General features: G+C 36.9%; 1 protein-coding gene across 17 annotated transcripts in view; it reads right to left on the reverse strand.

The window, feature by feature from the left end:
* Window positions 1-22,552, reverse strand: part of DLG2 (discs large MAGUK scaffold protein 2) — a 1,831,272-nt gene that overhangs the window by 554,367 nt on the left and 1,254,353 nt on the right. The window lies entirely within an intron of this gene.

The raw sequence follows: 22,552 nt of genomic DNA on the forward strand, positions 1-22,552 counted from the left end.
TCCCCCAACACTCCCCTCCACCCCCTGAATAACTGAAGAAAAGTTACTTAAATGTAATATAACAGACTCAATCCTTCAAGTCTACCAGGTACAAGAAAACTTTTTAAAACTATAAAGAACTAAGAGATTGTCTAATTGAATCTCTATATTACTTATACAGTGGGAGATACAGGTCCAAAGAGTGAAATGATTTCTCTTGAAGAGGATGGCAGCAGGAAGTACTTCTGGTATCTGAGAGGGCATTTGTGAAGGATCTTAGTCTATGATCTGAATTATTTATGAGTCCAACTTCAGTTATGCAGTAAACTGTGCAAATGCCCCTCCCCCCATTTAAATACCTACATTTTTCAATACTTCTCCAAAGTGAATGCTGCACACAATTTCATTGCCCAATGATGTATTAGAAAGACAGTGCATGGAGACAGCCTGTCATCCTGATTCAGAACAGCCATGGCGGGTGGAAGGGCATAAGGTAGAACAAGGAGTTTATGGACGCTCTTTCTTAGAAAGTAAAATATGTATCACTAACTTCATTTAACCTGCAACTATGTCCAGTCTTTTCACATTCTGCTAGAAAAAACTGAGGGGATAATCCTAATCTTAACTGTAAGGTTTACAGTGAATAAGATCTATACTTTTTGATTATACAGTCTTAAAATATGAGTTTTAAAAATTCTCCCTGTCCCCAGCCCCCAAAAGAACTTTCTTAAGTGAAATACATCTAAAAAGTGACTGTATTTATAGAAATCTATTCTTTCTTCATTTACAACCTTAGAAAATTCATAAAATTATTAACATGTAGTAATATAGTACTTAGTACTACATTAAATATTTAATATCTTCACAATTATTAATACCAAGTGCTAATATACCATTCAGTGTTATATTAAATATGTAGGGAGTTCACAGAAATTCTAGTTTATAAAGGTATTCCCTGACTTTACCAATTACATACAAAAATAGACTTGAGGTAACACATAATAAATATATTCCATGACACAAAAAATAGCCTAGATTGATCTATCATAACGTAGAAGGGGGATGCAAATCTAGGACTACCTTCTACACAAATTTTAATAAAATATTTCAAAATAAATAAACCTACTACAGTCTTAAAATTATCATTGCAACATTTTCTTTTCTATATAGGAAGACAAGTTAAATAATTGATAATCCTCCTGGAAACAAAAGAAAAATTACACCCTCACCAACTCCTACAATAGTTAAAGATTTATGTTAGGCATTACCAAGGACACAAAGAAATATAGGCCATAGTTGCTATATAGGGCGATCTCTACTCTATAAGAACTCAACACATATGTACAAGTAGAAAAGTATCTATATTTTTACAAGAATGATCATTCTGAAGCAACTCCTAAAGTAAAACAATCATAAACCATTGGTTCTTTTGTGCTTTGAAATATGGTAGCACTCATACTTGGGTAAAAACTGCTGTTTGAATTTTAACCTTGCTATCTGACTTCTACCTTCGATTGCTTGCTTAAACAATAGGGTAGTTACAGGAGATTGACTCCCACTGACTCAGTAGCTTCAGGGGTAGAAACTGTAGATAACCTTTAGTTCTGCTTTTGTATTATGGGCAAGATAGGGCCACATCCAATGTCAAGCAGAGTGTGACTGGGAACCAACCCTGCAGGCTGTCCCCAGTCTTTAGAATTTAGTCCTGAGGGGCCAATCAGGGTTAGCCAAGGCAGTGACATCACCGACCTGAATAAAACTCCTGGACTGGGCGATATTCGCTCTCTTCCGCCATGCTGCCGGCATGAGTGGGACAGGGCCCATGCTAGCATGGAGATGGCTCTTTTGTTTATTGCATCGGACTCGGCTCCCTGGTGGTCCTTGGGGATCATGACTGGAATCCCCAGCCAGGACCATGAGGGACCCCCATTCCGAAGAGCCTGACTGGCCGCGGTAGGTGTGTGTTTGTCTGTGTTTTTGTGTGAGCGCTCTGGAGGGACTGCCCCTCCATCAGGGCTCTTACCTGGGTGTTTACTGGCTGTTGCGTCAGCCATGGTTTGAGTCCAGATTCGAATCTGTAATAAATTCTAGCATGCTTAATCAAATTGGCTCCGGTGGTCCATCTCTTGGGGACTCGCTTCGTAACATGCTTCATTTGTGTTCAGCTTGTGACCTAAATGGTCATAAGAGCAGGTATAAACCCCTCTTTTACAGAATGAACAATGAAACCAACTAGAGGATAAAATTCATGATATTTATACTTGTAAACTTAGAAGCAAATGGGCCCAATTGATTCTCCTCTTCAACTTGCTTTTAGGGAAGCATCTCAGATTTCAAGTAAAACTACTGACCTGAGAAACAAAACCCCTCAGAGAAAACCTAAGGGGAGGTTGTCATTCAGAAGATAAACATATTAAAGAACACTGAGTCAAGATGGCGCAATCCAGATGCTGAAATGAGTAAACCCTGAATGTATATCTAGCACAATGTGTGACCTGCTTATGGTAGCCAGATCTGGGCATATCTGCTTTGGTATAGGCTAGAAAGACTTCATGGAGAAAATAAGTGGTAAAGCTGGGTTTGAAAGATAAAAAGGATTAAGTTTCTATATAGAGAGAAAGGGGCAATGTAGGTTACATGTGTATATTTAGGAATGGAGGAATAGTGGTCCAAAGCAGAGAAGAGAGAGGTGAGTGAAAAGGGAGATGAGCCACCTTAGATTATTGAAGTCTGAAATAAAGCTCCAATGTTCTATCAATAAATATGCCTTAGTATCCCCCAAAGTAGATCTGAACCCTTTGGGTAGGTGTGTGTGTGCACAAGCACATGTATATACAGATATATTCACATGCACACACACATACATATATACATACATAAATGGGGCCTACTTTTCACATGCTTACTCTAACACTGAGGCTTTGGTACACTCTTCTCTTGCCCTCTCCTCCTCCTCCGCCTCCTCCTTCTCCAAAAAGACCCTTTAACATTTGTAATACAGTTTTAAAGGTGATGAACTCTAGCTTTTTCTTATCTGTGAAGCTCTTTATCTGACTTTCAATTCAAAATGATAGCTTTGCTGATAGAGTAATCTTGGTTATAGGTCCTTGCTTTACATCACTTTGAATGTTTCTTGCCAAAGAAGAAAGACAAAGAGATAATCATAAAAGCAGCAAGAGAAAAGCACTTAGTTATATATATGGGAGTACCCAAACAACCAGCAGCTGATTTCTCAACAGAAACTTTGCAGGCCAGATGGGAGTGGCAAGATGTATTCTAAGTGAGGATTGCTTCTTTAATTATGATGTCTCACATGAAGCTTTCCAACCTTTTCTTCATTCTAGATGCTTATGTGTATCAAAAGCAGGATGAAGTGGCTTCTGTCCCGACTTTAGCTTTGGTCAAGAGTATTAGTTAAATGGATAGAGGATATTATCAGTGACTGTAGGCATATTTATGGCCCATTTTAAGTGTCTGTTTTAAAAATGTTGGGTTTCTCACTGCTTTACTGATGTGGGCAGATCAGGTTCACCAAGGTGTTATCAGAACATCTGATATTTAGTGGCTTTGAGTTTGTGTTTGCAGAGGAGTGTTGATGGAGAAAGATGCTTAGAAAAGAATTCAGGATGCATAATAAAATTATTTGACTCTCTATTGTATTCTTTTTACTTTCCTAGGCTGGCAATGATTCATGAACACACACATTGCTTATAAAAGTGGGTACCAAAACAATGGTACATTAAAAAAACAACATACCAGTAAGAATTTTTATTACTCAATAGTAACAACATTTTTTTAAATGAATCCCTTAATTTGTTGAGAACCTACCATATTTAAGGCACTGTGTTAGAAGCTATACAGTTATTGGTGAACAAAACAAGGATGGTATCTGCTTTCATAGAGTTTAATATTTAATTAAAGGCAGATGTCAAAAAGGGAAATAATCAGATATAAATAAATTTACAACTACAATGGGAGAGAATAACAGGGACTGGCTAATCTGGATTTGAAGGTCAGAGACAAACCCTTTGAGGAAGTAATAAACTAAGACCTGAAACATGGCTAAAAGCTGCTATGCAAACAAATGGATGAAATAGCATTTCAGCTGAAGAATTAGCATTTTTAAAACCTTGTAATTTTTAGATATATGTACTACTATATGTAATACTTTAAACAATAAAAAAAGAAAAGAAAAAAAACTTGTATTTTCAAGAAAGTATCTGTGATTCTTAAGTAGGAAACAGGAAAAAGAAATATAAATTATCTGGCCCAAACGAACAGAATATATGATATATTAAAAGAAAGCTATGCTTGCAGAAATTAGGTTAAAAGATTACTGTTATTGACCAAAGATATTACCATCTTATATATTTAAAATGTGTAAAAAATAAATAAACAGCTGTCTTGGAGGTATAACTAATGCCCCAAGATTTCCTAAGGTAAGGACAAAGAAACTAATGGAAACATCATCTCAGAATGGCCAGCTTTGGCTTTAGAAAGTTGAACTTGCTGAATATTTATAAGATTTTTTTTTTTTTAATTTCAAGCATTCTGCTTTAGATAGGAGTTGGGTCCAAACCACATATGAAAAATACCAAGGAAGTAACAATTCCCATTTCAGGTTTTTATTTGCTTGGGTAATTAAGGTCAACATAAATCTGCTCTATTTTTTCTCCAAAACACTTTGCACTATTCATTTTACTTATTCAGTTTATCTAATGTCTCTTCCACTAGAATATAAGCTGCCTAAGGGTAATGACTTTATTTTTTGTTTGTTTACTACTTATGCTTTGAGATTCAAATAAAATATAACACATGGTAGGTAATCAATAAATACTTATTGACTAAATGAATGAATGTTGCTAAGCCAAAGAGTCAACATCTGATTCCATCTTTAGGACACTCTATGTTTTTTTCTTTTTTCTTTTCTTTAAATATATGTACTCCTTTTTGAAGGACAAGAAAAGTGTAGCTGTTAATATTAATTTGAGCAGCTACCAAAAAGGTCAACTCATAAATTCTGGAAAAAGTCTTCTTTGTGACAGAGAACTTTGAAATAGCTAATAGAGGAGAAAGGCACTCAAGAGTTGGGGGATAGCCCTAGCTGGTTGGCTCAGTGGATAGAACATTGGCCTGTGGATTGAAGGGTCCCAGGGTTCAATTCCGGTCAGGGGTACATGCCCAGGTTGTAGGCTTGCTCTCTGGTGGAGGCATGCAGGAGGCAGCCAATCCATGATTCTCTCTCTCATCATTGATGTTTCTATCTCTCTTTCCCTCTTCCTTCCTCTCTGAAATCAATAAAAACTATATATTTTTTTAAAAATTAAAAAAGGGGGATTTGTCAGCGAAGACTCCTACATGAAAATAATACCTAAGTTCATACATGAAGTTTGATCAGGCATCATTAGGCAAAAGGGCTGGGGCCTGAAGAAGAGCATTCATAGAAAAGAAAAGGTGAGAAGAAGAGAACTATGTGAGTTTGGAAAATTCCAAGTCATGCCATTTGACTGGAGTCCAGATGCAAGAAGGAAATGTTAAGAGATGAGCTGGAGGCTTACGTGAGAGGTTGAATATGTAAGACCTTAGGTGCTTAAAAGCCAAGAAGATTGAGTTTTATCTAAAAGTCAATGGGGATAATGAGTACCACAGTCATGATTTATTTTAAGAAAGACCACACTGGCTATAGTCAGGATAATGTACTAAAAGGGACTAAGACCAGAACATGACTAATTAGGAGACTACCGTAATCCTGGTAAGAAATGCTAGTGGCCTAAAGTAAATAGTATATCTGGGGGGAAATATAGGTGGATTTGAGGACTAAAGAGGTAAAACTGACTCATTAATAATTATATATGAGCCCTCCCAGGTTCAGTTCAGTGGACAGAGTGTCAGCCTGCAGAATGAAAAATCCTGGCTTCAAATCTGTTCAAGGACACATACCTTAATTACAGACTCCATCCGTGGCCTAGTTGGGGCATGTGCAGGAGGCAACCAATTGATGTGTCTCTCTCACATTGGTGTTTCTCTGTTTCTCCTCCTCCCTTCCACACTCTCTAAAAATGAAAAAATATCATCAGGTAAGGAATAACAAAAATAAATAAATAATAATAATTATATATGGATAGTAAAAGTTGCCTTCTGGTTAAATAGATGGTAATGCCATGGCAAGAATATTAGAAAAGGAAGAATGCTTCAGAGATACACAGTTGTAACATTTTTCTCTAGCTCTGGTTTTATTTTCATATAAACTCTATACACTGTGTAAGTATTTAATTGTGTAACCTTAGTTTCTTCATCTGCATAAGCATTTTAATAACATCTACCATAAAGTTTTATAGCAAGAACAGGAAATGGGCAGATGTAAACAAAATAGTTGGGGCTGAATTCTGGTAATTTTAAATCCAATTTATGTGACTACTAGTATCTTCTGTTTTCCTATCTTCCAAAGGAGAGTAACAAAAATAAAATAATTGTTTTGGAGCATAAATGATGAAGGCCTCATTATTACATCTTAAATATTTAGGAGCTATTATTGTCATCATCACATTGGTGTTGAAGTAAATTAAATTTTATAAACTATTCTCTTTATATAGTGAACCATTTTTCTAAAGAAGTGAAGGGCATGGTTTGGTAGCCTTGGGTAAAACAATGAGAAAAATTTTAGCTTGAGTTCATATGGCAAAAGAATGAAAAGAGGACAATTGGCTAGAACTGAGATTTGCAGCCAACATACAGCAGGGACTACTGGGTCAGGAACTTTGTACTTGGATAAAAGTTTGTGTTTATGATTAAGGCAAAGTCCCTGGAGGGCTCTATAAGGCAAGGGAAATGGGTAACAGCACTTGTTAAAATTTAGTGTGCTTCCACTCAGGTTCAACAACACAATAGATGAAAAGTTGCCGGGAGCTAAAACGTCTATTGCTCTTACTACATTTATCCAAAGGAGGGGGTAGAAATGTTTCACTGCATTTTTCTTTTGAAATTTTTTGCTAATGATTCTGGCCTGCCCAAAGGAGGCTCATGCCCATGGCAGAACCGAAGGGAGGGGAAATAAAAACACTACAAAATATTCAGTATTCTCATTCTAACCAGACTGCGGTCCTAGAGCATGCAAGCCGGGGACTGTGATGAGAATCACAGATTTTCCAGGACAAGTATGTTTTGGGCTGCAATTGTGTAGGCTGTGGTAGCCGACCGGACAGCCAAGACATTCTGTGGCGGTTTGGAGCCTGGCAGTTCATTGGTGGATTATAAATGTTCAGAAGACTGACTTTCTCCTGAGGTTATAAAACTATGCAATTTTGACATGCTTCATATGAAACTGCCTAAGTATAGTTATTTAGTCTCCTTTTGTAGACTTTTTAAAGAATCCACAACCATACTTCTAAACATTAAAAAATCAGCCCCATGTATTCACAATGAAACTGAGTTTTCTGTGAATGAGGTTTCAGCAATGTTAGAGGCCATAATTTTTTAAGATGATATGACCAAATTGTGTGTGTGTGTGTGTGTGTGTGTGTGTGTGAGAGAGAGAGAGAGAGAGAGAGAGAGAGAGAGAGAGAGAGAGAGAGAGAGAGAGAGCGCGAGCATTTAGAATGCTGTCTCTACATCCTATATTCATTATTATAGTAGACACTTTATAGCTCAAGCACATTCGGGAGGGAAGCACCAATTTGTTCTCAAGGCTATTATCAACAGATGTTTTACTATTTTGATCACACAAGTCAGTTAAAAGATCTGCTGTATATGGGTCACCCAACATAAAATAATCTTAAAGAATGAAAGAATGTTTCCACCATCTGGTCCAGTCTGCATGTGGCTATAAATTGTGCATTATAGATGTGAATTGGGTTAATATTCAATTTCCTTTCTCAGGATTCCAAGAATGATACACAGCCTTCTAAGATTAATGCATTAACTCAATAACCCTGAAGTTTAAAAGGTAACTGATTTCACAGTCAGTGATGCTTTCAATTAATGTCATCATTTATTCTTCCTCACTGAGCACAAATGCAGACTCTGGGTTCAAGTTGAAAAATATCTCTTTGGAAACCATAAGCAAGAATCCTCACATCAGCTGTTCAAATGTCAAGCTTTCCAAAGCAAAACCACCATGCAATGTGAAATGATACAGTCAGCCTTAACAATGAGCTGACACTGAAACTATAGCACAAATAGTTCTTTGTGATATTTTAGATTTGAATCAGTCTCGGTACAGATTTCTGCTCTCCCCTTTCTAGCTGTGTGACCCTGGACAAATCAAGTTATCACTCTGTGCTTTAGTTTGCAAGTAGGGTGTTAATAATTACTTCAGAGAGTTGCTACAATTAGGATTACATAAGGTAACACAATAAGTGAATTTAATCACAAATTTCCAGAACATTTCCCCATATATTTGGAAAAATGCCCCCTTCTTATTCACAGGAACAGCCAAGTGGGAGTGGTGCATAGGTTGTCCAGGCAGGGATGTATACTGTATTTCAAGGTCATTTTCAAGTATTGGCAAAGGATTTGGTCAGTTCACCTAAGAGCATCCTTGTGGGCCATGTCAAAGGTGATAGACTACACCAAAAGCAGGTATCATAATTTCTGGCAAAACAACCCAGGCTGACGTTAGCCTGTCCCTAAGTAACATGCTTGAGGATTGGATGGTTAATAAGACTGACAAGTTTCATTTTAGAGATAGGTAGCTCTCACAAAACATTTGGTCACTTGTATATTTTGTCACCACCCACTAAGAAAGGATCACCATGTGAAAGCCTGGGTTTTCATTTTACCACAGCAAAATGAGGATAAAAGAATGTTTTTTTTCTTTCTTTTTTAAGGCTCTTGTCATGGAATAATTATATGGAACAAGAAGATGACAGGCTTGGTCAATGCCATGTGGTAGTAGATCTCCTTGAAGCAACGACTCCCATTCATGTGTATCTTCCTTAATAGCTCCTAAGTTCTCTGAGGGCAGACACTGTCTACAGTATCTGATATGCTTGTCACTTCCTGGTAATGCTTGTTGAATGAGTAAAGTGTGAATTCCAGGCATATGTGTAGAATGAGAGAACTTTTTAGGAGGGAAAGTAATAACCAGGAGCATAGCCAGAGGAAGGAGACTATGTGGAGAATAATAATGATACTAATTATTCTCATGGGGGGGGTGGGTAAGTGGTGGTTCTGCAGAAGAGAAGACTCGGGGAGAAAATAGATGTTGATTTCTTTTTTAAACAATTCAAGGACTGCCACATGAAAAGCATCTAGACAAGGAATGACAATCAGTAAGTCTCCTATAGTACTTATATTTATGAACTCATGTGGTCCTCACAACAACTCTGTGAGGGAAGTATAACTGCCACCTATTGTACAGATGAGCATACTTGAAGCACTGGCAGATGAAGGGATTTACTCGCATTCACTAAGGTGGTAAGTGCGAAAGCCACAGTTTGATCTCAGGCTACATAACTATAATGCCTACATGTTATCGTTTACTATGCTTTGTTTTTTGGAATACTTTGCTATACTGATTAATCAGTTTGATAGAAATTACTAGGGGGGGGTAATTTAAATCAATGTAAGAAATGCCTTTTAAACAGTGATGTTCAAAACTTAGAGCACTATAAAGGGTTTCCTCTTATTAAAGGTACAAGATAAATCTTGGGATGTGGAAATGCTTTTCATGAGTCTAATCATTTATTATAGTTGCTTTAAAGAAATAAAGTTTAAATAATGTGGGGTGATTTAAAACCTGAGTTTGTATGTATGAGAAAATTTTCTTTTGATTTCAATAAAAGAAAAATAAATTAATGACTATATTTTTTATATTTTCAGTTTGTTTTACCTAAATAGGGCAATTATTTGCATTTGTTTGTTATTAAACAGCAAGAGAGAGAGGAAAGGAGCAAGACTGGAATTTTAAAGGTGTTAATTTTAGACTGGCCTTTGCTCTGTATTGAGTGACTCCAGGAACTCCTGTAAATACATTCTGAGCTTTCCTTATTTACAAAATGAGGAGTGCCATGTTTTCTCTTGCTGTTGCACAGGGTGTTTAAAAAATAAAATATTTGAAAAATATCTTGAAAGTAATGAATATTAAAATTTGAGCTGTATTATAAATGTGTACATTATATCAACTAGCTGAAACAATACTACCTGCATAGTAAAAGTAATAGACAACCTCACCACTTTTAGCTTCAGAAAACAGATATATTTTCAGGAAGAAAATTTCCAAAATACAATTGGAACACTTCTTGAAGTGTTTCCCTTTGTGTGATTCCTTCCCTTTAATTAGAAGAATGCTAAATATACAAGATGGAATGTCATTTTTACCCCCTTTACCCCCAAGTTAGGGTAACATCATTGAGCTTTGAGTCAAGTTTAAGCAAATGGAGGGAGTGTGAAGAGATTGTCATATTTCTCAAACATTAAGAAATAATCATAAAAAGAAATAAATGCATATCTATCCATCTACTGACTTTGTCTTTTTCCTGAAGGTACTTTTAGTTTCCCTATGCTAACCTGTTTTGTCTTTTGGCATATTATTACCTTTAGATAAATGTATAAGCTGTAAAGGCAATCTAAAACCATCATGGCTGGTCAGAGAATACATTTGTTACTTCAAAACAGTCTTCCATAATTTTTAGGCCTACTAGTGGCATTGCATAATTGAATTTCAGATCAGCCAGCTCTACCACACACTAGTTTTGTGGCCATAAATGAAAGCCTTAACATCTTTGAAAAACACAGTTTGTTTATCTATAAAAGAGAGGGTCTAAAGCTTCAAAATAGACTAATTGTTAAAATATAAAATAACACTACAGAATAATTAACATATAAAGCTGAAACCTCAACAAATGACAGTGAATGATATACTCACTGTTGCAGCAGCTACTGCTACCAGCACGAGAAATAGCACTGACCATTGTGTCCAGTTTACAAAGGAGATCCTATCTATCTATAAACATATGAATACACACAGGTAGATGAAAACTGTATGTATACATAAAATAAAATGTACAATATGTAATATAAAATGTATAAAATGTACAAATTTATATATACACATACACTATTAGGAGGAAAAGCAATCTTTAATCTCTATCTCTTGTCAAAAGACTACATTATTTTTATAAAGATTTTTACTAGATTCTTCCAGGTAGATGTAAAATACTGTTTCACAAATAAAATAAATTAAATCTAGAAACATTTTAGCCTTTGAGGGCCTTGACATTTATTTAAAAGTTGATACTGTATGAACACAAATGACAAGGAGCAAATCCTGACATAAGGAAGAGAATGAATAAGCTCACTCTGGAGAATTTATCAAAGATTTTCACAGGAGGTAACTTACGAGTTGGGTTTTGGATAAGAAGCAACTTGTCAGGCATAAACAGAAAGGGAGTAAAGAGCAATTTTAGGATAGAAAAAATGGTGATCCTGAATTAAATGAATGATGACATTATTCTCAATGACAAAATGATGTTGTTGAATTTATGCTGAAACTGTATAGATAAAAATCTATATATTTTAAAAGCTTAAAAAAGGTAATGCACCATGGAGATTTTGATGTCTATGAATATTTTTGTAATTCATGCATTCCTCCTCTCCAAAGGATAGATAATTTGAAAGTTTAAAAATGCATCAAGCTCATCAAGCTAAGGGGATAAAATATAAGTGTTTAAACCTATTAGTTCTAAGCATCTCTTAAATACTGAAAATAACTTTCAGTTTTCCTACTATGCAACTCTATTTTGAGATACAAGTATTTTTTGTTTTTTCTCCCAATGCTTTTCCTTTTTCTTTCCCCCCATTAAAGCAGGTTTTCATCTTAGAGGGGGGAGGTAATGAGAAGGAGGGTTGAAATCAGAATAGCTTATCAAAGAATCTCTGCTTATGTTTCTCAAAACCTAAGCCCTTAAGAGAAATTAAAGAGTTTTGGGAGGATGAAAAAGGAGAAGCGGAGTCTTCTTTAGAGGCCAAGAGTCCTGGTGATGGAGGGAACAAGAGTGAGACTTCCCACACAGGGGGTAAGGTGGGGAGGGATTTCCTTGAACTAGAGAGTAAGAAAGAAGAGAGAATAATTTTCAGAGTTGAATGATTTTGAGGCTCATCTAATAAAATGAGGACTTAAGCATTTCCTAAAGACTCTCATAACTCGTTATATCACTTAGGTTTTGTTTAGTTTCAAGCAACGTAAGCCCAATTCACACTGGCTAACACAGTAAAGGGGATTTATTGTTTATTTTAATAAAAATTCCAAAGGAGTGCCTCAGCAATGGTTTGATTCATGGTCTCAAGATATTGCCAAGACTGTTATTTCCTCCATTTATTTGCTTTACTTTCTAAAATGCTACTTCATTATAAATATGCAATCCTCTGTGAAATGACTCCAATCTATTATACTACTATCTGCTTTGTAGTCTTCCTTACTTCATGTCTCAGAATTCTAATAAGTTATGGAATTAACTGTGATTGCACTGGATTCAGTTGCATAACCACTGCTAGTGGAGGCTAAGGGAACACATTATGTTGATTAGTCTAAATCACTAAGAACCCACCCCTAAAATTTAGTCACCTTACTTTCCACCAAAGCACGTGGTCATGTGGGTGAACGCTAACCATCTGAACTAAAATCTGAGCACAGTAGCAAAGTGGAAGGGGTGAAAACCATGAAATGAGTGGAGAACAAACACACACCTACTACATTAGAAAGGTAGAGCAGAAACTGACAGACCAGAGGGGACAACCAGGGGGGCCATGGATGTTGCAGCAGTTGCTTGGGAGAAAACATGACCAAATGATGCATAGGTTGTCTTGTCACTGTGTAGGGACATGGACTGTGGGATAATTCTGGAGATGGTTGAAGCGGTTGGGAGAAAAGCACTAAGAAAGACTGAGGTTACATTTTCTGTCAGCCAGACAGCTGAGCTACAGAAAAACATCTATATCAGTCATGGTTTGTTCAGTTACAAGTAACAAAACCCCCAGCTTTTACCATTTCTCAAGAGCTAATATTTAGTGATTCAGGTATGATTGCTGGGGCCTATGTGGTATCGGTTCTTGGTTCTTTCAGTTTCAATAGGCTCAGGACCTAGTATGATACCTCCATGACTCAGAACTCTCAGGGTACCCCTGAATTAGAGCTCTTCTTGCCAAACCTCCTTAACCATCCACAACTGCTTGATAACAAGTCCTGGAATGAGAACTATTCCAACTAGAACATTCAATTTGGCAATGATAGAGTTTTGTCATTTCTCTATGAGTATTTTTCTTGTATATTTTGACTAAAAACTGTTGGTTGTAGAAGTACCATTATGCTGGTAATAATCAAGGACATGTTAAAGAAATATGTGGATAATAGTGCAACAAAAAGTTTACAGAAGGAAATATATAGCCAGTTTACATGATATGAGGGGACCAAGGCTCAGACTAATGCACTGGAAGACAGCACTTGTTAATGCCAAGGGCTCGTGAGGTGAAAGAAGATAACTCAGCTGGGAGCTTATAAAGAAAAATGGAGAAGGTTGGAGTCAGCAGCTGAATTGCACCAAAATGTATTTTGTGCCAATTCATCTAAATCAGCTCTTTGAGGTATGTTTACTAGACAGTTCTTAATCCTGAGACTTTGATGGTTACAAGTAAAGAAAAGTTAGATTAATGACCCCTTAAATGTCTGCAGACTATATTTCTAACAGTCGATTTCTTTCCTGATGTCTGAGTCCAATGGTTAACACTACAAAGTGCTTTCCACATGTGCAAAGATTATTGGTTCCCAAATCAGAAAGGTTTCTAGACAGTAGAGACCTAAATGCATAGACCTGTCAGTAGCCATTCTCTTTACCTGTCACTCTCTTTTTTTATTGCTCTTTTATTTCTGGGAGCTAGAATGCTGTAATGGGTTACTTTAAAAAATATGGTATGTGTATGCTTTGGGGTATTAAGGTTTACTGTAACCTGCCAACAGGATTGTAGTGGAGAGTTTGGCTTTATGACCTCACCTGAGTGGTGAAAGACATGATTAGAATTTAGAAAGCTAGAGGATTGAAGCAAGACAACATTTACTTTGAGAACCTAAGGTAGGGGTGTCGAACTCAATCAGAGAAGGGGCCAAAATCTAAAATCCAGCCTAAATCGCGGGCCGAATGGTTTACTGAACAGTCATAAACTGTCATTGTGATGGAAACGCAGCGGAGTGCAGTGATGACAGCGCGGTGCAGGCCACATTGCAAGGCCTGGCGGGACGGATTTGACCCGCGGGCCTTGTGTTTGACACATGTGACCTAAGGCATGACTTAGCAACTTCCACATAGTTAAAATACAACACCAAGATATTAGTACATTAGTATAGGTCCACTTGCTGACAAGTTACAATGCTTTATTTGAACCTGTCTGGCTAAGAAGGATTTCAGGGAAGGTTCATAAAGTTATTAGAAAGACAGTGGTGTCTGGTTGGGTCTTTAAGACAGTCATAACAGGAAAGGAGTGCTTTCAGTGCCCTCTCTCTTTCCTACCTGTGTATCATTTCTCTGGCTCTCCAAGAGGAGCACTCTGATTGGTTCATTTTTGACTCAGGTGACAGCCTCTGAACTGTACATCAAATCACTAATAAAAATTTTAAAAAATAATTGCAAAAATAATAAAAAGTTTTAAAAATTAAAGATTTCCCATGCTCTACCTCCCAAGGTTCTGATACAAGGTTCTGATAGTTGGTAAGGATTAGGGCTCAGGTTCAAAGGTAGTTTTTACTGGCTCACCAGGTAATTCCCCTGAGTAATTCCAGACCAATCAACTGTGTGACCATGGGTGCTGTGACTGATTATCTTCCCTAGAACCACATGGTTGGAATGGGGAGAGAATTTCTGAAGAAGGAGCATGTTCTTCCTGTTAGTTTTAATGTCCAGATACGATAGCTGCTGACAATGTTATGTGTAGAGACTGAAGATGGAAGATCATTAGAATACAATATTTTAAGGAGGATCAGAGCATCTACAGAAAAAATCATAGCCTAAAGCTACTGAAAACAAAATACACTGTAATGGCTTGTCTAGCTTGGAACTACATTATTTTGAACTAACAAATAAGAAAATACAGAACTACAGTAGCACTGGATTATTCTAAAGGAAGCTATGCCTGCAATCTCAAGGGCAGAGTCCACTGACAAACAAAACATGCTTAAAAATACATTGATAACTATATATATATATATATATATATATATATATATATATATTACAAAATTATTTAACTGAACTAGAATGAGATTGTGCTACAGCTGACTACATAAAAATGGAAACCAAATCATATTGGGACTCTGGTATTTAATTCCTGTTATTATTAATTAAAAAGGGCTAAAGAGACTCTGAGAAAAACCAGAAATTTAGAATCCCATAGCCTCTACATTATTTGAAGTAATAGGCCTTTAATTCCATTTAAATTTAGAAATTTTTATCCTTATGAAAATTTAATCATGTGAGAGAAACAAAATGACATTCTAATTAATTTGATGTCTGGATGAATATGGAGAGTATGTCAATAGAAAGTTTTGATGAATCGCTTCTTACCTGGCAATTCACAAATAATGTTTTCAAAATTCCCATGTTACCCAACTTATACCCAAAACTTGGCTCATCTATAGGAATTTGTAGCATGTGGTAAATCAGACACTTTTCTCTACAGTATAAATCTATTTATTTGTTTTGGCATGGGTTAAATAATAAGTAACAGAAGCCACTGATTTCTATCTGGGAAGATGGTTCAGATCTTCACATTTTTTAATTGTAAAAGAATACCCTTGACTTGTCAGACAGAACATTCAAATAGTATCACATGGCCATACATTTTGCAGCTGTCAGGAAAATGCTCCAAATGTTCTTTCTTTTCAGAAGGCTGGGGGCAGGCCTGGGAGGAGGTGGCAGACAGACAGTCTCTTCAACATCTCTGCTAAATTGTAGTCATGCATGTTGGTCAGGGTTATGAAGGCATGATAAATCCATTATCCATGCTGGGTCAACTAGCTTTTCTTGATATAAATTGTATTAGAGGTTCATAAACTATTAACTTCATACTTGGGTAATAGATAAATCACTCAGAGGCATGGGCTTTAAACTCCACTACCTTTGTTAATGCCATCAAAGCCCAGGGTATCAGCGACTTGAAATATCACAGTTGCCCATCTCTGAAAGGTACAGATAATGCTAATGAAAGGAATTTGTTGGATTATAGTCTGGGCCTCTTTGACTCCTCTGCTCTCTCTGGCATTTTCTCATCCTACAAAACAGCAGAATCTGTTCTAACATTCTTAACATATTTTAAATCATCTCCTCCTACATCACCACTGCTGAATTTAGCCATTAATTATGTCTTAAATGGCATAGCTGCATCATCTCCGGAATTCTATGAAATGTATACCCAATATCACAGCCAAAGTCATCTTTTTGAAACACAAATGTGATTGTCACGTTTCTGCTTAAACTTCTTCTATTGTCCTCTCAATGAAATAAAAATTCTTTTGCTTGTTATCCAAGGCATCTGATACTCAGCCCTCTCCATCTCTTTAGCTTTGTCTCTGAGTCCCACTCACAACTTGAAGTGCCATCATTCTGAACGAGTAGCAGTTCCTTGAGCATGTTTCTTTTCCATGGGCCCTTGAACATTTGCACCTGCTGTTTCCTGTCTGAAAGGCTGCCTTCCTCTGCTCCGGTTCCCATAGCTAGCATCCTCTCATCCTTCATAAGCCAGCTCAGGTTTAATGTCGCAAGGGAGTGCTCCATTCTGGGCCTGGTAACCTCACGGTTCTTCTTCATAGTTTCTGCCTATTAATTCTCTGTGTCCTCTGCCAGACGGTAAAATACTATGAAACAAGGACTGTGACCAGTGCTTTGGTTCAGCAAATGCTTGACAAACAAAGGTCCATAAAACATTTGTGAGATTCACCATGAGGACCAAGTGGCCAATGCCATGACTGATCCTGACATGTATTGAATTGCCCAGTGGCTTTTCCTTGTCTTTTTATGCCATCGTGGCAATATTAAGAAAACTACAATAAAATTCCTTCCATCAAGAAATTTATAGGTCAGAGGTAAAGACAGATTTTATTCATGATTTAATATAAGAAGTTTTCTACGTGTGTTAATTTATGAAAGGGCACCTTGCCCAAAAGGGGAGTCGAGGAAAACTTCTTGCAGGAAATGACAGTTGAGCTTAATTCTGAGGGCAGATTAACTCAATGGCAATGAGCTGAGAGAGATTCTAGTATCTATTGGGCACGAGGCTGAATCCTAGCTTCATCCCTTCCTAACATTATTACTTTCAACAAGTTATTTAATTTCTGAGTCTCAGTGTCCTAATTGTAAAACAGTATTAGCAATATCCATCTCATAGGGATGTTACCAATGTGATGAGCTTATTACTAAATTAAATGTTATAGAGATTAAATGCAGAAAAAGTGTAAACTACAAATGTATATAGCAATGACCATAACTTAATCATTGGATGTCTAACATCTAACAAAGTAACTGGGGGGGAAAAAGAAGAAAAGTTGGTATAAAAGAATTGATTACTAGGTTAATGTAAATTGCTCATTGAGACTTGGAAGCTATGTTTCTAATAAGCTTCCTTAATGATTCTGACAAATAACACTTGTGAGAACTACCCTGTTATGGTAGTTCTGTTAACACAAAGAAATTGTAAGAATAACAGCTATCCATGCTGTCCTAAATCTTTATATTAACTCACTTAATTGTTACAAGGGCCCCTGAAGGTAATAGCAAAGTCTTCAGCCTCATTTTCAAATGTGGAAACTAAGGCACAGAAAGGTTGAGTATTCAGCTTGAAGTAACTCAACCAGTAAGTGATAGAGGCAGAGTTCAAATGAAGGCCATATGTCTCTCTTTCACCTCATGAAAAGGTCTGAGGAGATATTTTTTCATGCAGGTCGAATAACCTATAAGAAGAGCGAGAGGTGGGAAAAGATTGTCTTTCTTGAGAAATGATGCAGATTGGCAAGAGTAAAATATATTCAGAGTTGGTGGTGAAGGCACAGCATTGGAGATAGAAGTAGGGTTATACTGTATAAGGCCTTTTAGATGATGATGATAAGTGTAATTGTCACCTCTTGGAGAGTTTTAAGAATAAAAGCGGTGTGATATGGTTTATATTTTTTAAAAGATTACTCTGGATACTTTGAGGAGAAAAGTGGTCCAGGCGTGGGATGATATTGGTTTGGACCAGAATTCAGCAGAACAGGTGGCAAGATGTGATTGATTTTAAAATCTATTTTTATGTTTGTACCAGTAGGGCTTGCTCTGGATGCTGAGGGGAAATGCACAATTAAGCAAGATGACTAGATGATTTTTTTCCCGCCTGAATAATAAGAAAAATGATAGAACCAACTTGTTAAAAATGAAGACTATTAGGCTAGAAGCAGCTTTGGCCCTGAGGTTAGGGAGTGCAGGGAAATAATAAATGCTATTGGGAAGATACCAGAGATGCCAACTGGACAGCTAGCTGTTCGAATTTGGAGTGCAAGGGAGCTCATGACTGAAGATTTTGGAATCACCAGCTGGTAGCTGGTATTTAAAGCCATGGGTCTGGATGAGATCACCTGGAAAATGAGAAGAGACCGAGGTCTATGCACTGGGTTTCTGGAGTGCCCCAGCATTTAGAGTGGGAGCCGGCAAGGACACGGGAAAAGAGCACTGATGAGGTGGTGGATAAACAGGAGTGTTTTGTTCCAGAAGACAAGAAATTGACACCATTTCTCAAATGCTGCTGAGAAATCAGTCAGAATTGAGAACCGATACTTGTATTTAGCAAGATGGAATCTGGTGTGCCTTTGATAGTGATGGTATTAGGACTGTTGTGGGGATGAAAACATGAAAGAGGTTAAAAATAAGAAAATGAGGTAATCAATATACAATTTTCTTAGTTATTTGGTAAAGCAAAATAGAATAATAAGGCAATAATAGGAGGGAAACTTTGGGTTAAGGGATTGTGTGTGTGTGTGTGTGTGTGTGTGTGTGTGTGTTAAGATGAGAAGCTTTATATGATATTTAATATGATGTATTAAATTTATCTAGGAAAAAAGATAGAAACTGATATTGTAGGAGAGAGGGGAGAAAACTGCAGAGGTAGAGTCTTTAAATGGGTGAGAAAGTACAAAGTCCAGGCCACGAGTGAAGAGCTGACCTTGGAAATGAGCAGGGAAAATTCCTTCCTTGTAACAGGGAGAGCACACAAGCAGACCTGGTGGTAGAAAAGTGAGGTGGTTTTCATTTGAGTGCTTGGGTTTTCTCTGGAACTATGAAGAGAGGTCAACAACTGAGCCTGAGGATGAGGGAATAGGTGGTAGAGATCTGATGAGGGCAAATTAGATATGAAATTGCTGTCCTAGAGAATGAGAAAGTGATTTTTCTAAAGAAATGTATAAGAACTGCTAGGATGTCTGGAGGGTCCGTTTGAAATCAATGGTTATAATTTTAAAGTGAGATGAATAAGCACTTCTGTAGCCAGGATCAGCTGCCCAGGAGCTGGCATGGAGTATGTAGGAAGGTGTTGGTTTAATCATGGTAGGTCAACCAGAGATGAGGTTTGGTTAAATGAACACAAGAAAATGACGAGGATAAAAAAATATTGAAAGTATGATAAGAACAATAGGAACATAAGCCCATATATGGGAGGGGATGGTGGGGGTCATAATGAAGGGTAAAAACTCAAGGGAAATGATGGAATCCATGATGCAAGGTTCCAGTGGGGTTGAATAATTTTTGGAATGAGGTATAAGAATAAACAAGGAACACAAAGAAGAGGTGCTGAACAGAGAAGATTATACTTAACATAGAGGTTTTGGGAAAGGGGGGGCAATGAATGGTAATGACAAGATTTAGAGTAAGACCGGAATCCCTAAGGCAGGGAGGGAGCCAGGGAGGTGACATGCTAGATCATGAAGCAAATAAGTGTCCGAACCCAAACTAGAACAGATAATTGTCATATTCCTCCTGAATGTTGTACCTCACACCAACATTAGCTTCTAATTATTTTTTGGCCTATAAAGCCAGGGTGACTAAATGGTGGGGTATTGGATATGCTAATATATATAGAGGGTGGAAAGAGAGAGAAGGGTAGTCTCATGAGTTTGTGATCCGCGCAAAGAGGGCCCTATGTGTTGAAGGGCTAACCTTGGTTTATTTTTATTTATTTATTTTTTCAAACTGTAAGAGAATGTTTATTTAGAATGCCACATAGGGAGGGAGGGAGAGAGGGAAAGAGAAAGAGAGAGAGAGGGGGAGGGAGGGAGGGAGGGAGGGAGGGGGGGAGAGAGAGAGAGAGAGAGAGAGAGAGAGAGAGAGAGAGAGAGAGGAATGCTTTGAGAAATGAGAGGGAGGAGAAGTTTGGGAGTACTGAGGGGGGTGTCCTTGGAAAAGAAAGTGGAGTGGGGGGTATACACAGGCCTGCTCCATAGAGAGAGAGCCACCCATGCTGTTTTAATGCTCTCCTATTGCCATATTTTAATTCTCACACTTTTTTAAACCAGAGCACCACTTTTCATTTTGTACTATGCCCCACAAATCACATAGGCAGTTCTGGAGAAGAGCTTAGTAATCTTTTCACATTCGCGCAAATTTTTCATACGCTTCACTTTTCTCCATTTAGTATGCCATTAAAATTTTATCAGAGTTCATAATGTAAGTTTTAAAATACCCATCTGGCAAACACTTAACTTTCAATGTAAATTTCCTTATAAAACCACTCACACTCAGTATAAATTAGACAGAATGATAAATTCCCAGATGCAGGAAAGTGAAAAACCAAAAGAAAAAATATATTTAAGTGTAGGTCTGGAGTATAAATTCATACTTGAATTAAAGCTTAAGAAATAAACTTTCATTTTTAATTCTTAGAATAAATGTAATATATGTTTGTTATGGAAGGTTTAGGAAGTAAATATAAACAAAAAGATAAAACAGAAAAATAATCCCAAAAATCCTCAACAAGTCTACCACTTTTAACATTTTGGTGTGTATCTTTCTAGGCTTTCTGTATGTTTATAAATGCATATTTTGCACATATACCTTTGTTTGTGCCTATCTGATTATATTTTATGTAATATATATATATATATATATATGTATTTGTGCTTATTAGATTATATTATAAACCAAAGACCTGGTGCACATAATTCATGCATGGAGGGGGAAGAGGCAGAGGGGTCCCTCAGCCTGGCCTGCACAATCTGGGATCCCTGCAGGATTGGGACTAAACTGCCTAAACTGGCAGTCAGACATCCATCTTCCAATCTGGGACCACTGGCTCCTAACCACTCACCTACCTTCCTGACTGATTTCCCCTAACCACTTGCCTGCCTGCCTGATCGCCCCTAACTGCCTCTGCCTCTGCCTCAGCCTCAGCCATAGCAGCTTGGTCCAGAAGGACATTTGGAGTGACATCCAGAAGGTCATTCGGCTGTCTGGTCTAATTAGCATATTATGCTTTTATTATTATAGACATACTTTTACAATTTCATTTTAATTTATAATGAAATATATAATTAATCCTAACCTGAGGATATTTTTCCATTAATTTTTAGAGAGAAAGGAATAGAGGCTAGGAGGGGAAAGAGAGAGAGACATCAGTATCAGAGAGCAACATATTGATTGGTTGCCTCCTACACATGCCCTGACCAGGCTCCGGATAAAATCTGGAACCAGATAGGTGCCCTTGACCAGGAATTGACACTCTAACTACCTATCAGGGCTAGTTTAATAATATATTTAATAATACATTCTACTTACATCTCTATACTTATCATTAAATATTTTAAAATACTATTACAATTTAATATGATGTTCTATTTCTATGGACATATAACTATGTGTTATTAAACACTTGCTTTTTAATTCTTCACTATTATAAAAAATACCAATATGAACACTTTGTATATATCTGTATTATTCAATAAGTAGTTTCTGGGTAAAAAGCATGTCCATTTTAACACTATGGGTACCTTCTTCCAAACTGATACATTGATTGCACCAAATTCCAGGCCCACTCAGTGGCAGTAAATATTAACCCTCCTTTTTTTTGCCAATTAGGTAAATAAAAACTACTTAGCGTCATTGTTTTCTTTGTTTATAAGTAAGATTGAACAGGTTTCTGTATGTTATTGGCCCTTTCTTTTGTGATGGATATCCTGTTAATGTTTTTTGGTCTTTTTTTTTTTTTTTTTTTTGTAGGTGGTCTTTAGTCTTTCTCTTACTGTTTTGTAAAATATCTTTACATAGTAAGGTTGTATTGCACAGAATTTCCTTAATTTTTCAAAGCCTTGCCAAGGTTCTAACAGCATATTTTCAGAGATCTGCAGGGTTACTGTGTTTTTCTCAATAGGGGTGCTTTTAAAATCCATCACTTGTTTTGCTTTTAATCTTAAAAATGCATGGTGATGGTAATTATAAAGAAAGTGTTAATATCACAGAAATTAAAAAAAAAACATTTTATAATGTTTGTAAAATGTATAGCAAAACAGTAGGAAAAAAATACTGCACTGGTTTATGGAACATTTCTATCTTTTCATTTGTTGCTCCAAAGCCTG

This window comes from Pipistrellus kuhlii, unplaced genomic scaffold (assembly GCF_014108245.1).
Source record: "Pipistrellus kuhlii isolate mPipKuh1 unplaced genomic scaffold, mPipKuh1.p scaffold_m20_p_9, whole genome shotgun sequence".
Classification (NCBI taxonomy): Eukaryota; Metazoa; Chordata; class Mammalia; order Chiroptera; family Vespertilionidae; genus Pipistrellus; species Pipistrellus kuhlii.